Here is a 13,839-nt window from a genome sequence, read left to right on the forward strand (position 1 = left end):
GGCCCACTGGGCCATCTGTTCATTCAGCAACAGCGGGCGCTTTGGCGTGCTGAATTGTGACCAGAAAAGCTTCTCCGTTGCATACCCTTCTTGCGCTTCGAAAAACTGCCGCACATCGGAGACACTCTCTGGCAAGTCCAAGAATGCGTCTGGAGAGCTCCACATTTGATTAAGCGGGGCATACTTCGGATCGCCGAATTTAGTCTGTAATAGAAAGGGCTTACCGGCCGCTATCTCCCCGGCTTGCCGGATCTCCTCCCGAGCCGCTCTAGGCTCGGATCGTGCTTCTCTCACCTCTTGTAAGGCCTTCTCGAGTTCGGCTACTTTGGCCTTGTTCTCCTCCTCGAGTGCTTGGCATTTGCCAGCGGCATCCTTTATATCTTTCTCTATGGAAGATATTCTCTCCTCGCACTGGCGCCGAGCAGCCTGTTCGGCCTTTAACTCCTCAGCTACCTTCTTGGCAGCCACATTACTCATCCTGGCTTGCTCCTTGGCTCGGGCAAGCTCAGCCCGAAGGGTCTCAACCGCGGCAGCACTATCTACAGTTGTGCATGTCTTAGTATATAATCCTCAGCTTCGTGCCCATGTTATTATACATACATATATTGGCCGCCCCAAAACATACCTTGCGCCTCGTCGAGCCGCCTGTTAATAAGCGTGATGTCGTCATCCGCCACGTCAAGTTTCTGCTTCAGACCTGCAACCTCTGTAGCATGGGCAGTCGTCATGGATGTAACAGCCTGTGTTCAAATTAATTGGGTTATCTCCTGGGCATATCTTTTTTTGATCCTCTGATCGCCTCCCTTTGGGTGACAACCAGAGTCTCAGGGGCTACTATCTATACACAGGTGCATTTTGCACGTAGAGTGCAATTGAATATATTTCATTGCGTACCTCGAAGCCTCTTAGCAGGCCCGTGAAGGCTTCATTCAATCCACTTTTCGCGGACAGAATCCTCTCAACCACCATACCCATTAAGGTATGATGTTCCTCTGAGACGGACGCATGTTGCAGCATGTCCATCAATATATCTGGCGCCTCCGGATTCCTGGAAGCGGCTGCAGGAGTACGGACTCCCTTTGAAGGGATATGTTTACTCGACGCTAGAGTCGTCTCCAACTGTAAACCGGATAGTTCGGGGCCTTTATTGTTGGTCCCCGTAGGGGTCGCACACCCCGGACCCTGGGCGACCGAAGTTTCACCTTCGGGCATTGTCTTCATTGTCCCCCGCACCACTTGTTGATCGGAGAGATCCTCCGGGACGACACCTCAAAGTCGTCCACCCTATTGGGCAAAGAGACCTGTGGAGGCTTCTCGCTTTCCATCATCTCCGGAAGAAGATCCCCCGAGGAAGAGGATTGTTGAGGAATACTGCGTGCCGGACTGCAAACATATATTCTAGATGTTACCCTTGTAACAGGAAAAGAACGGGATATGTTTAAGACACCCTTGTTCACTTACATTCGGTTGAAGCCTTGTCCTTACGGAGGAACTGTGCGACAACCTCGTCTTCCGAGCTCGAACCGCCTGACAGGGGCATCTTCCCTCGCTTAGGAGCCTTTACCTCCCAACCTTCGGAGGTGGCCCTTTTCTTACCATGGGGAGAAAGGATGTCAGCTTCTCCTTCTCTTTTGTCTTCGGAAGAGGGAGCCCTAATCTCCCCGGACACAGTGCCTGGTGTACCTTCAGAATGGAGGTCACCTTTGGCCTTCCTGCTCTCCCCCTTGTCCTCTTTCACCGGCACTTGGTATGGTGCCGGAGCCAGCATCCTTGTTAGCACAGGATCAGCTGAGTCTTCGGGAAGAGGGGCCGAACACCTAATTCGCTCCGCCTTCTTTATACAGCCCTGGAAGAGGATGGTTTTCTCAGTATCTTATTACGGGATATTTAGCTAAGCTGTGTTCGGGAGTCGAGTGCTTACCGAAGTATTCGGATGGTTGCAGTCAAGTCTGATGTCCTCGGTGGTATCCGACCACTGTTTTCGTGTCCCGAAATAACTTCCACATTCCTCTGTGCATCGTGCCGAAGAAGTGCTGAAGGGTTCGTGGTCCTTCCGGATTAAACTCCCACATGCGGAGGGGCCATCGCTGGCACGGCAGGATCCGGCGGACTAGCATTACTTGAATCACGTTGATGAGATCGGTGTCCTTCTCAAGGAGACTCCGGATGCGGCTCTATAGAGTCTGCACTTCGTCAATTGATCCCCAGTCCAACCCCTTATTGATCCAAGATGCGAGCTGTATTGGAGGGCCAGATCGGAACGCAAGTGTAGCTGCCCACTTGGTACCACGGGGTTCAGTGATGTAAAACCACTCCTGCTGCCATAAGTTGGGGGATTCCGTGAAAGAGCCTTTTAGCCAAAGAGTGTTGGTAAGCTTGCTCACCGTGGCACCACCACGCTCCGCTTGCTTTCCCTCGATCACTTTCGGCTTCACATTAAAGGTTTTGATCCATAAGCCGAAGTGTGGGGGAATACGGAGAAAGGCCTCGCACATGACGATGAACGTCGAGATGAGAAGAAAAGAGTCCGGGGCTAGATCGTGAAAATCTAGCCCGTAATAGAACATGAGCCCACGGACAAAGGGATGGAGAGCGAACCCTAGCCCCCGGAGGAAATGGGAGATAAATACGACCCTCTCGCCGGATCTGGGGGTAGGGATAACCTGCCCTTTAGCAGGGAGCCTGTGGAGGATTTCCGCGGTCAGGTATCTTGCCACTCGGAGCTTCGCAATATCCTCCTCTGTGACAGAAGAGGCCACCCACTGGCCTTGAGGGCTGGGTACAGACATGACTGGGAGGCTCGTAGCAATTAAGTCGAAACCTGGGTGCTGGAACTCGAGGTTGGAAAGGTTGAGGAAGAGGCAGGCGTAGAGGAGAAAGACGGGTCTGTGCCCCTTTATAAAGGCGGTGAATATCAAATGCCTCCTCATGGGCCTTAAAACTTGCCTATTCCCAAGGAATCATGCTGACGGGACGGTTGGATTACCCATGCCCGTATTGATGAGAATCCTGTAATAAGGGGACACGATCTCTGCTTTGACAAGACGTGCCGATGAAACCGCGTCTCAAAACGTGGAGCGGCATGCCGAAAAACGGTTCGAAATATGACCGAGTGGTGATGTGGCGTCATGCTACAAAAAGTTGTCAGTAGATTGGACTCGTGAAATATTATACTCTCTACGGTTCTGTGTGGTACTTGTTTTGTAGAGCCGGACACGTTCTTTATGTTCGAAGGCTGTTTTGGAGTATTCGGAGGAGGAACCCACCTTGCAATGCCGAAGACAATCTGCGCGTCAGACACCTCGTCATTGAAGCCTGGTTCAGGGGGCTACTGAGGGAGTCCTGGATTAAGGGGTCCTCGGACGTCCGGCCTATTGGATGTGGGCCGGACTGATGGGCCGTGAAGATACAAGACAGAAGACTCTCTCCCATGTCAGGATGGGACTCTCCTTGGCGTGGATGGCAAGCTTGGCGTTCGGATATGAAGATTCCTTTCTCTGTAACCGACTTGGTACAACCCTAGTCCCCTCCGGTATCTATACAATCCTAGTCCCCTGTCTCCTGTTACCATCGACCTTAGACACACAGTTCGGGACCCCCTACCCGAGATCCCCGGTTTTGACACCGACAAAGCCCATGTATTCTTGACAGTCATGATTGAGAACTCGGACTCCCGCACGGTAAGAGGGTGATTGACGTCTACATTCCTAACACGAGATGCATTTAACAAGTGCGAGCATGGGAGATGAAGCAAGGATGGCCTCATGCAAGTGCAATCACACCGTGTTAGGGAGACCTTGAAAGCCCGGCCTCCGTGTTGGTGGCCATCGTTTGTGGTTCCTCCAGGCTCTTTCACTTCATACTTCCAATCGTTGTCGTGATATAGTACAGCTTCTTGTGAGTCTGCCTTTTGTGATTGAAATTTCAACCATTTTTCAACCTTTGGTGGGAAATTGTACTTGTGCTTTCCTTGTTCTCACCAGCAATCTGCTTATCCGTCTCCATTGAGTACTTTAAAAATATTCATTTATCTTGTCAAATGTGTATTGAACTATTGCCGTCGCGAGTAATGCACGTACACCCTTGGGCACATTATTGAAGCACTCTGCCATATTGCTTGTCATTTGACCATACCTTCGGCCATCTTCATCGAAAGCACGTGCCCACATATTCCTTTCGACAATATTCCTATTGAGAAATTCAAGACCACCGGGGTCAAGTTTCTTGTGTCTGAGCAATGCATTGAACAATGTGGCAAACCGCTTGTTGGAGAAAGCGAGACAACAATCTTGAAGATCATCGGCCAACTCCTTGATACCACATGCCCTATAGAAGTTTGCACAAAAGTGCCTCATGCACCATCGATGGTGCAACTTTGTATGTCTCGGAATGTCAACCACCACCGCATTTAGAATTCCTGGATGGCGATCCGATATGACACAAATTTCTCTTTCAGCCGGTAATACCCTTGTTCTCAGTTGACGCAAGAACCACTCCCAGTTATCATTGTTCTCCACCTCAACCAAAGCGAAAGCCAAAGGCAACACCCGGTTATGGCATCACTTGCTATTGCAACCAATAAAGTGCCCTTATATTGTCCGGTCAAGAACGTGCCATCAATGGCGATGAATTCCTGGATGGCGATCCGATATGACACAAATTTCTCTTTCAGCCGGTAATACCCTTGTTCTCAGTTGACGCAAGAACCACTCCCAGTTATCATTGTTCTCCACCTCAGCCAAAGCGAAAGCCAAAGGCAACACCCGGTTATGGCATCACTTGCTATTGCAACCAATAAAGTGCCCTTATATTGTCCGGTCAAGAACGTGCCATCAATGGCGATGAATTCCTGGATGGCGATCCGATATGACACAAATTTCTCTTTCAGCCGGTAATACCCTTGTTCTCAATTGACGCAAGAACCACTCCCAGTTATCATTGTTCTCCACCTCAGCCAAAGCGAAAGCCAAAGGCAACACCCGGTTATGGCATCACTTGCTATTGCAACCAATAAAGTGCCCTTGTATTGTCCGGTCAAGAACGTGCCATCAATGGCGATGACGGGCCGACAATGCTCAAAAGCCCTCACGCATTGCTCAAAGGCCCAAAATGCACGGCCAAATACTCGGACGGTCCTCCCATTGTGAATCAATGTTTGGTGCCCATGAGGCTCAACCACGTGAACCATGCCTGGTTTTGTGGCGGCCATAGCTAACAACAATCTAGGGAATCGGTTGTATTCTTCCTCCCAATTTCCATACAATATCTTGAAAGCGGCTTGCTTCGTCTTCCATGCCTTGCCATACTTCACCTTGTAATGAAAGATGACTTTCACAAGGTCAATGACACTCTTAATGCTCATTATTGGAAGTGTGGATATTTGGTTGGATAACCTGTAAGCAATGAACTCGGACGTGAGTTGTCTGTGTTGTTGGTACACAAGCTCGCCATCCGCATTCTTGTGTCGGCACATGTGACTTGATGTACAATTCACTATGCGCCAAGTGGGACCTCCTTTCCATGGCCTTGCACGCAGGGCCGGCCCTGAGGGGGGGCGGAAGGGGCGGCCGCTCCGGGCCCCCGAGTACGAAGGAAATTGCTTGGTTTCCATATATATGTACGTGATGTTAGCCCATGTAAGTTCGACTGATTTCTATAGAAAGGGGAAAAAAAGTAACAGATCACAATCTTCTCGCCTTGCCGCACGGGCGTAATCTTATCCGATTTTTACTACAATTCCCTGCCACTGGAGACGCTAATCACAAGCAAAACTGCCGGCCTATTAGTGCGCTCGCTGTCTTTGAATTCTCTCGTACAGAAAAAAAAGTGCAAGCGCTCGACGTAATATCCTTCATCGATGCCACACATGACTCTGGGATCCGAGATTGCAACTGCTGAACGGCCAAAAAAACTATCCTGGCGCCCTATTTGGCGGACGAATCAGCCCCAAGGTTGACTGCGCCCCCGCCCATGCCTTCTGGGATCCGAGATTGCAACTGCTGAACGGCCAAAAAAACTATCTTGGCGCCCTATTTGGCGGACGAATCAGCCCCAAGGTTGACTGCGCCCCCGCCCATGCCTTCTAATCGCGATTTTCTGCTGCTGCACGTGATTACTGGAAGAAGGTAATACAATTTTTCAGATTCCAATCAAACTGCTCTCTGATGCAAATCTCTCTTTTTTTCTAGTCTTTTAGGTCGTTCATTTGTTTCATGAAGATCATCCCCATACATATCTCTTTCTCACTCCGATTTGTTGTGTTGGATAGGATTAGAAAAGACGAGCTCGGATTTTTGTTGGTGACTAGTAAGCAGCAAAAATATCTTGCAGTTTCTAATTTTCTTGCCATCCAGATCTTTGTTCCAAGCCTTTCTTAGCATTTTTTATTAAACTAACAGTGTTTTTAATTTCTTGTATCATATGTGTGTGCGCTAATTAGCAAGATGTTATCGAGAAAGTATGCATCTGGTAATGACTAAAGAAAATAAACTTGCGTATCAGTTTATTGAGATCAAGAAAGGAGATATTGACATTTTCCTATAACAGGTACGAGTACTTATGTTAGAAATTAAGTGGAATGCCTTTACTTACTGTTGAAAAAATTGACAAAATATAGGATAATAATATTTAGTATAGGCACGAACCTAATAGAAACATATAGGGCCGATTGAAAAGAGCGACAAATTTTTCTGTGAATGTTTATGACCTTGGTTTGTTGGATGGTCGACATGACAATGCAACATAAAATATGGTGCATTGAGTATTTATATGCAACTGAGATAGAGAAAAATGTGGCTTTAGGGCCCCTTTGTGTTGTCTTGCCCCGGGCCCCCGAAATCTCAGGACCGGCCCCGCTTGCACGCACAATCCATGAACATCTTGGCACTTCACATTTAACCGTGTAACGCACATTGACGTCCGAGTTGGCCACTTTATGTGGACGATAATGCGTAACCGAGTAGTTGTCGAGCCACATCTTCAATTTCAAGAAGGATTGAAACTCACAACCGGGATATATCCCATTCTTGCCGTCTTCCAAATCACAGTGAGAACTTGGCCTAGCTCCAAGAGATATACATTTGCCACCATCTACAACGGCTTCATCCGCGAGACTAAAATCCTTGAACAATGGTGTCTTGTGATCCCGCTCGAATACCTTCTTAAATGCTTGGGCCTCCTTGGGCGTGAACCCCTCCTCATCAACTTCTTCATCGGGACCATCGTCATCGGAGTCCGATGCATATGCACGAGAAAAAGGGATGATTGGTCCATTGTCTCTTGCACATGATATTACTCGAGATCACCCACATTGTTGTCATGGAGATCAACTTCGTTGTCATCCTCCTCGTACTCATCATTCTCCTCTTCAAAAGCTTCATTTTGGTTGTTTGGAATCAGGCTCAATGTTGGCCAATCTTGTTGCGTGAAATGAGGTTCACTCATTTGATCTTGGTTCATGGGTGGGGGAGTACTAGCAACCAACGAGGAGGGGTTCCGGTTCAAGTCCAAATTCAAACTAGACTCAACCTTCTTGGAGGAAATAACTCAAGAGCCTTGTCTAGAGATTCGGCAACCGTCTCCTTGTATGCAACCCAACGTTGCTCGGAGTACACACACATTGTCTTCCAACGAATGTGCATTCCAAAACCAACATTATGCCTTCCCTCGAACTCAACAACGTCACTTGGGTCCATCCAATTCAAATCCTTCCTCACTTGTTCCAAGACATCCGCATAGCTAGGACTACTCTCAAACACCATGTCAAGCTCATCCGGGTCCGGCTCAACATTGCCTTTAAAAAAGGCCTCTTTATCCACATGATGAACATAAACACATATTCTTCCTATCCGTACAATAATCAAAAACACACATATATCAAGTAAGTACTTAACAAAATATTTGCACAAAATACATGAGCCCTAACATATATATGAAATAATAACCCTAACCCCCACTTAACAATAACCACAACCCTAACATGCCATAACCCTAACCCTAACCCCAACATAAAAACACACATAACCCTAACCCTAGCATAGTATGAAGCCTAACCATACCAAATTAGCAAAGAAACATAACATGATTCAACACAAATTTCCAAATCCAAGCCAAAACTAGGGTTTCCCCAAACTAGCAAGATTTGAGTAACTGTGACAATTCCTATGGATGAAAACGAGGGGATCAGAGGAGATTACCTTAAGAGAGGGGTTGGCTTCGAAATCCACGGTCAAATACTCCGGATTTGCAAGATTTGAGAAGGATTTGAGAGGGGGGGAGGGGGAGAGGGGGGGGGAAGGGTTTGGGTGGGGTGGGGGTGTGTGGGGTGGGGGTGGGAGGGGAGAGAGGGTGGGGCCAGCCTAAGTGACACACAGACTGTGCAGCGCCTAAGAAACGGGCGCTGCACATTACAAGTGTGACGCCTAAGTGCTAGGCGCTGCACATTAACAGTGTGATGCCTATGTGTTGGGCGCTGCACGGCTGGCTGTGGGGCCGCCCCTGGCCCCGAGCTGCCACGCTGGCCGGGCATGCGACGCCTAAGCCAACGACGCTGCATAGTGCAATGCAGCGCCCGGCTGTCGGGCACCACACGGAACGGTCTGTTATGTGAAATTTTTTCGAAGCCAGGTCAGATCGTGATTTGATATCGTCCTCAGGTCAAATATGTGATTTCTGCCGCCGCGCAGGAGATCCCGGCGACGCTGAGGTCGCCCCTTGCGTTTGGCCCTTACTGGTGGGTCGGCCCAATCGTTGTTGCAAGTTGATGAGCGTCTTTGACTTACAAGTAGGATATATAGATAGATTAGTACCACCTCGAATATGTTTTAAATTCCAATTTTGAAAGCGTAAAATCACGGGAACAAGCGTATTATGACGGTGAACCTACGGAGTCAATCCGTGCTTTTATTATTAGGGAAAGAAATGTGTTGGTGCTAAACATTGAAACAGTTGGAAGATTTTTTCCTTATCTTGATTGATTTTGTTACATAGTTTACAATATATGCCTCGAGAGAGAGGGAGAGAGGGCCCGTGAGAGTAGGCACGCGGGCCCAACGGGTCAAAGAGATCCATAAATCTAGGATCAGACTATGTACAGCATATTACAATACAATTACAATGTACACTTGTCAATACCCCCCCCCCTTAGCTGGAACACCATTAGGAAGGGTGTTAAGGCTGGACCGAAACTCGTGGAAAATCTGTGAAGGAAGACCCTTGGTGAACACATCTGCGTATTGAGAGCTGGAGGGAACATGAAGCACCCGCACCTCGCCGAGTGCCACACGATCACGAACAAAATGATAGTCAATCTCGATGTGCTTGGTCCTCTGATGCTGAACTGGATTGCTGGCAAGGTAGGAGGCACTAATGTTGTCACAGTACACCATAGTAGCACGAGTTGGTGGCACCTTGAGCTTGAAAAGAAGCTGTCGCAACCAGCAAGATTCGGCCACACAATTTGCAACACCACGGTATTCAGCCTCAGCACTCGAACGCGAAATGGTGGGTTGCCGCTTGGAAGACTAGGAGACAAGATTCATGCCAAGATAGACACAGAAACCACACGTCGACTTGCGAGTGTCGGGACAACCTGCCCAATCCGCGTGTGTATAGGCGGTGAGATCCTTGGATGGTGACCGAAAGATCTGTAGTCCATAGTGAGAGGTGCCTCGGAGATACCGGAGAATGCGCTTCACAAGTTGCATGTGGATATCACGGGGTGCATGCATGAACAAGCAAGCCTGTTGAACCGCATAGGCAATGTAGGGTCGTGTAAGTGTTAGGTATTGGAGTGCACCGGTCAGACTGCGGTAATGGGTGGGGTTGGATAGAAGTTGACCGTCATGAGAGGACAACTTGGCGGTGGTGTCAACCGGGGTGGAAACTGGCTTACAATTGAGCATTTTAGCGTGCTCAAGAAACTCGAGTGTGTACTACTTGTTGACAGAGAAAGAGACCTGAGGTGTTGGTGGTGACGTTGATACCCAAGAAATGGTGTAGGGCACCAAGATTGGTCATAGCAAATTCCTTCTTGAGGGCGGAGATGACAGAGTGAAGTGTGGTGGGTGTGCTAGCGGTAAGGATGATGTCATCCACATAAACGAGCAAATACGCAATAGAATTGCCATGATGCAAGATCAAAAGTGAAGAGTCGCTCTTGGAAGCACGAAACCCAAGAGATAGCAAGAAGGCTTGAAAGCGAAGGAACCATGTCCGAGGTGCTTGCTTGAGGCCGTAGAGAGACTTACGAAGGAGGCAGACATGGTCCGGCTTGGAGGAGTCAACAAAGCCAGCCGGTTGCGAGGAGTACACTGTCTCATTGAGTTCACCATGGAGGAATGCATTTTTGACGTCAAGCTAATGGATGGGCCATGAACGAGAGGTGGCAAGGCTCAACACAACCCGAACTATGGCTGGCTTGACCACATGACTGAATGCCTCACAGTAATCCACGCCTTCTTTCTGAGTGAACCCACGAACAACCCACCGTGCATTGTATCGAGCCAAGGATCCATCAGTATTGAATTTGTGGCGAAAAATCCATTTGCCCATGACCACATTTGCACCTGCAGGCTTAGGCACCAAAGACCAAGTGGAGTTATTATAAAAAGCATTAAACTCATCGAGCATCGCTTGGCGCCAATGGGGATCCTTGAGAGTTGATTTGTAGGTGGGTTGGATGGGTGAGATGGGTGTGGTGGAAGCATCAGCGAGAAATAAATGGCGAGGCATAAGATAGCCGGATTTAGCTCGTGTGGACATCTTGTGTGAATTTTGGGGTGGCTGTACGGGAACAACATGTTTAGGGAGAGGTGGCGAGGGGGTAGTGGCTGGAACGGAAGCAGCGGTGGATTTGGTGGGACCAGCGGAAGGTGCGGCAGGACTGGTGGGCGGCGGATCCGAGGTGGATTGGGGAGCAGGCGTGCTAGTGGAGGAGGCAGGCTAGTCGTGGGGGACCGGCGCAGCAGTCTAGGGGGATTGTGCTGGAGAAGCGGGGTCGCGGGCGATGTGGGGAGTGGGGAGTGGACGGGCGACCGGTCAGCGCCAGCTGGTGGGGGGCCGCCTGGGGATGCGCCTGGGGATCCGGTAAAGCGGGAGGGGCAGGTTTTGCATGGGGATTTTCTGTGGACGTAGCTGGTGTGTGGTCAGGAGGGTGTGTTGTGTACGGAAAAATTGTTTCGTCGAAAATAACGTGGCGAGATACGATGAAACGGCGGGAGGTGAGATCGAAGCAGCGATAGCCTTTGTGTTCGAGGGCATAGCCAAAAAAACGCAGCGGGTGGAGCGTGGGGCAAGTTTGTGATCCATAGTGGCATACAAAATTCGGAAAGCATAGGCAACCGAAAACACAAAGGTGATCATAGATTGGGGGTACGCCATGAAGAAGAAAATGAGGTGTGTGGGGAGCAATGGCACGGGACGGTTGCCGGTTGAGCAAGTAGGTGGCGGTGTGGAGCGCCTCAACCCAAAAGGGCCGAGGGAGGTTGGCTTGTAGGAGGAGTGTACGCACTATGTCATTGGTCGTACGAATCATACGTTTGGCCTTGCCGTTTTGGGGTGATGTGTGAGGGCAAGAGAAGCGATAGGAGATGCCATTGGTGGAGAAAAAGGTACGAAGAGAGGTATTGATGAACTCGCCGCCGTTATCACACTGCATGCTTTTGATGACCGTGTGAAATTGGGTGTGAACGAAGGTGAAAAAGCGTTGGAGAATGGTAGAGCTGTCGGATTTGTTGCGGAGAGGAAACGTCCATGAAAAATGCGTAAAGTCATCCAACAGAACAAGATAATATTGGAAACCAGAAAAATTTACAACAGGAGATGTCCAGAAATCACAATGTATTGAATCAAAAGGAGCATAAGTCTTGCTAAGAGAGGATGGGAAAGGTAGGCGCAGTTGGCGGCCTAGTTGGCATGCACTACAAGGAGAGTGGGGAGCCTTATTATATTCACTAAGAAAATCTTTGGAGATGGAAGCAAGAGTTTGAGCGCCGGGGTGCCCGAGGCGACGATGCCACAAATCCGAGGTAGTGATGGCGAGGAGTGCAGAGGCCCGAGCTGGTTTGTTGCCGACAAAGGGATAGAGATCGCCATGGCTAACGGAGATCATGAGAATTCTCCGAGTGCGAAGATCCTTCACAAGAAAACCACACGGGTAAAATTCGATAGAACAAGAGTTATCCTTAGTGAACTTGAGAACAGAAATTAAGCTAGTGACAACAGTGAGAGAAACAAGGATATCGGTAAGACAAAAGTCATGAGGAGGAAGAGTGGTGGAACCAGCAGCAGTGACGGGGAGATGATGCCCATTACCAACAAGAATGCTAGACGGTAAATGATTTAAGGAAGAACTAGACTTGGCAAGGTTACCTTGAGTGCCGGTGACATGGGAGGAGGCGCCGCTGTCGAGGTACCACTCGGGAGCCGGGGGAGCGGGGTAGCCACCGTTGCTGAAGGCGGCATTTAGCATGGCGAGGTGATCCCACGAGGGCTGGGGCGAAGAGTAGAACGGTGTAGGCGGCGTCGGTGGCGTGTAAGCATGGTACGCCTGAGCATGGGCACCCGGACGGGGGCCAAGCACGCCGGCCACGTTGGGAGGGATCCAGCCGGAGCGCGGGGCCGGGAGCGCCATGCCATAAGGGGCGAAGTAGCCGGTGAACGGAGAGAAGGGCGCTGGATGAGGTTGGCCACGACCGCCGCTGTCACCACGACCACGACCATGATCACCGCCATCGCCAGAGCAATCGCCGCGCCCACGACCAGATGGAGGAGGGGCACCGTAGGAGGCTCGGGGGTGGGGCCGGAGGACCGATCAGCACGGTCATTGGGGGCGCGCCCACCGGCGCTAGAGGGGCCGCTGGACGAGCCACCACCCGACATGGCGAAGGCCGAGGCGCTCTCCTCCGCCGTGCGCTGAGCCTGAGACTCCTCTGCCAGGATGACGCGGGAGAGGATGGCGTCGAAGGGGAGCGTCTGGTCGCCAAGAACGACCCGAATTGTTTCGAGGCGCTTGTCGAGGCTGTGCAGGAACTGCGTGGTGAGATCCACCTCGGTGACGCCGTGCTCGATGTCGGCGAGGGCGTCAGTGAGCTGCTTCATGCGGCACGCGTACTCAGAGACGAAGAGGTCCCCCTGCTTGAGATTGCGGTACTGGCGGTTAAGGATCATAAAGCGGGCGCACGGTTGGCGAGGAAGTAGTCCTTGATCTTGTGCCAGAGGGGAAAGATGGTGGTGGCGCCGACGACATGATCGCAAACTGAGATCCAGAAGCGGCAGAGGAGTTGGAGAGAAACGAGGGAGCGGTGCCGAAGATGAACAGCGGGGACAAGGCAACGGAAGTGGCTGCAGAGGAGTTGGCGGCCGGCGAGGAGTCGTTGGAGAAGGGAGGCTGAGTGCCGGCCATGGAGAGTCCTGGAGTCTGATACCAAGTTGGAAGATTGTTTCCTTATCTTGATTGATTCTGTTACATAGTTTACAATATATGCCTCGAGAGAAAGGGAGAGAGGGCCCGTGAGAGTAGGCACGCAGGCCCAACGGGTCAAAGAGATCCATAATTCTAGGATCAGACTACGTACAGCATATTGCAATACAATTACAATGTACACTTGTCAATAGAAACCACGTGAGCACTGTAGGATTAGAGATATGTACAAGATTGATTTGGCTCTTTGCTCTTCGTGCTAAGGATAGTAGATAGAATCCATGTACTTTATTATAAGGTAGTAGATGCACTTGTCTACGTATGTACAATCAGACAAATCCTTCATTCCGTTTTATTTGAGATTCGAGAAAACTTTCATTCCATTTTATTTGGGATTAGAGTACAGCTAAACCTCTATT

The 13,839-nt window shown here is 49.9% G+C and overlaps 1 long non-coding RNA gene across 1 annotated transcript; it reads left to right on the plus strand.

Annotated features, from left to right (window-relative positions):
- Window positions 1-5,726: 5,726 nt before the first annotated feature.
- On the plus strand, window positions 5,727-6,543 carry LOC120974557 (uncharacterized). The gene is made up of 2 exons (XR_005769931.1): window positions 5,727-6,125; window positions 6,269-6,543. It is a non-coding gene; the product is annotated as an uncharacterized lncRNA (long non-coding RNA).
- Window positions 6,544-13,839: the final 7,296 nt, after the last annotated feature.

This window comes from Aegilops tauschii, chromosome 2, assembly GCF_002575655.3.
Source record: "Aegilops tauschii subsp. strangulata cultivar AL8/78 chromosome 2, Aet v6.0, whole genome shotgun sequence".
NCBI lineage: Eukaryota > Viridiplantae > Streptophyta > Magnoliopsida > Poales > Poaceae > Aegilops > Aegilops tauschii.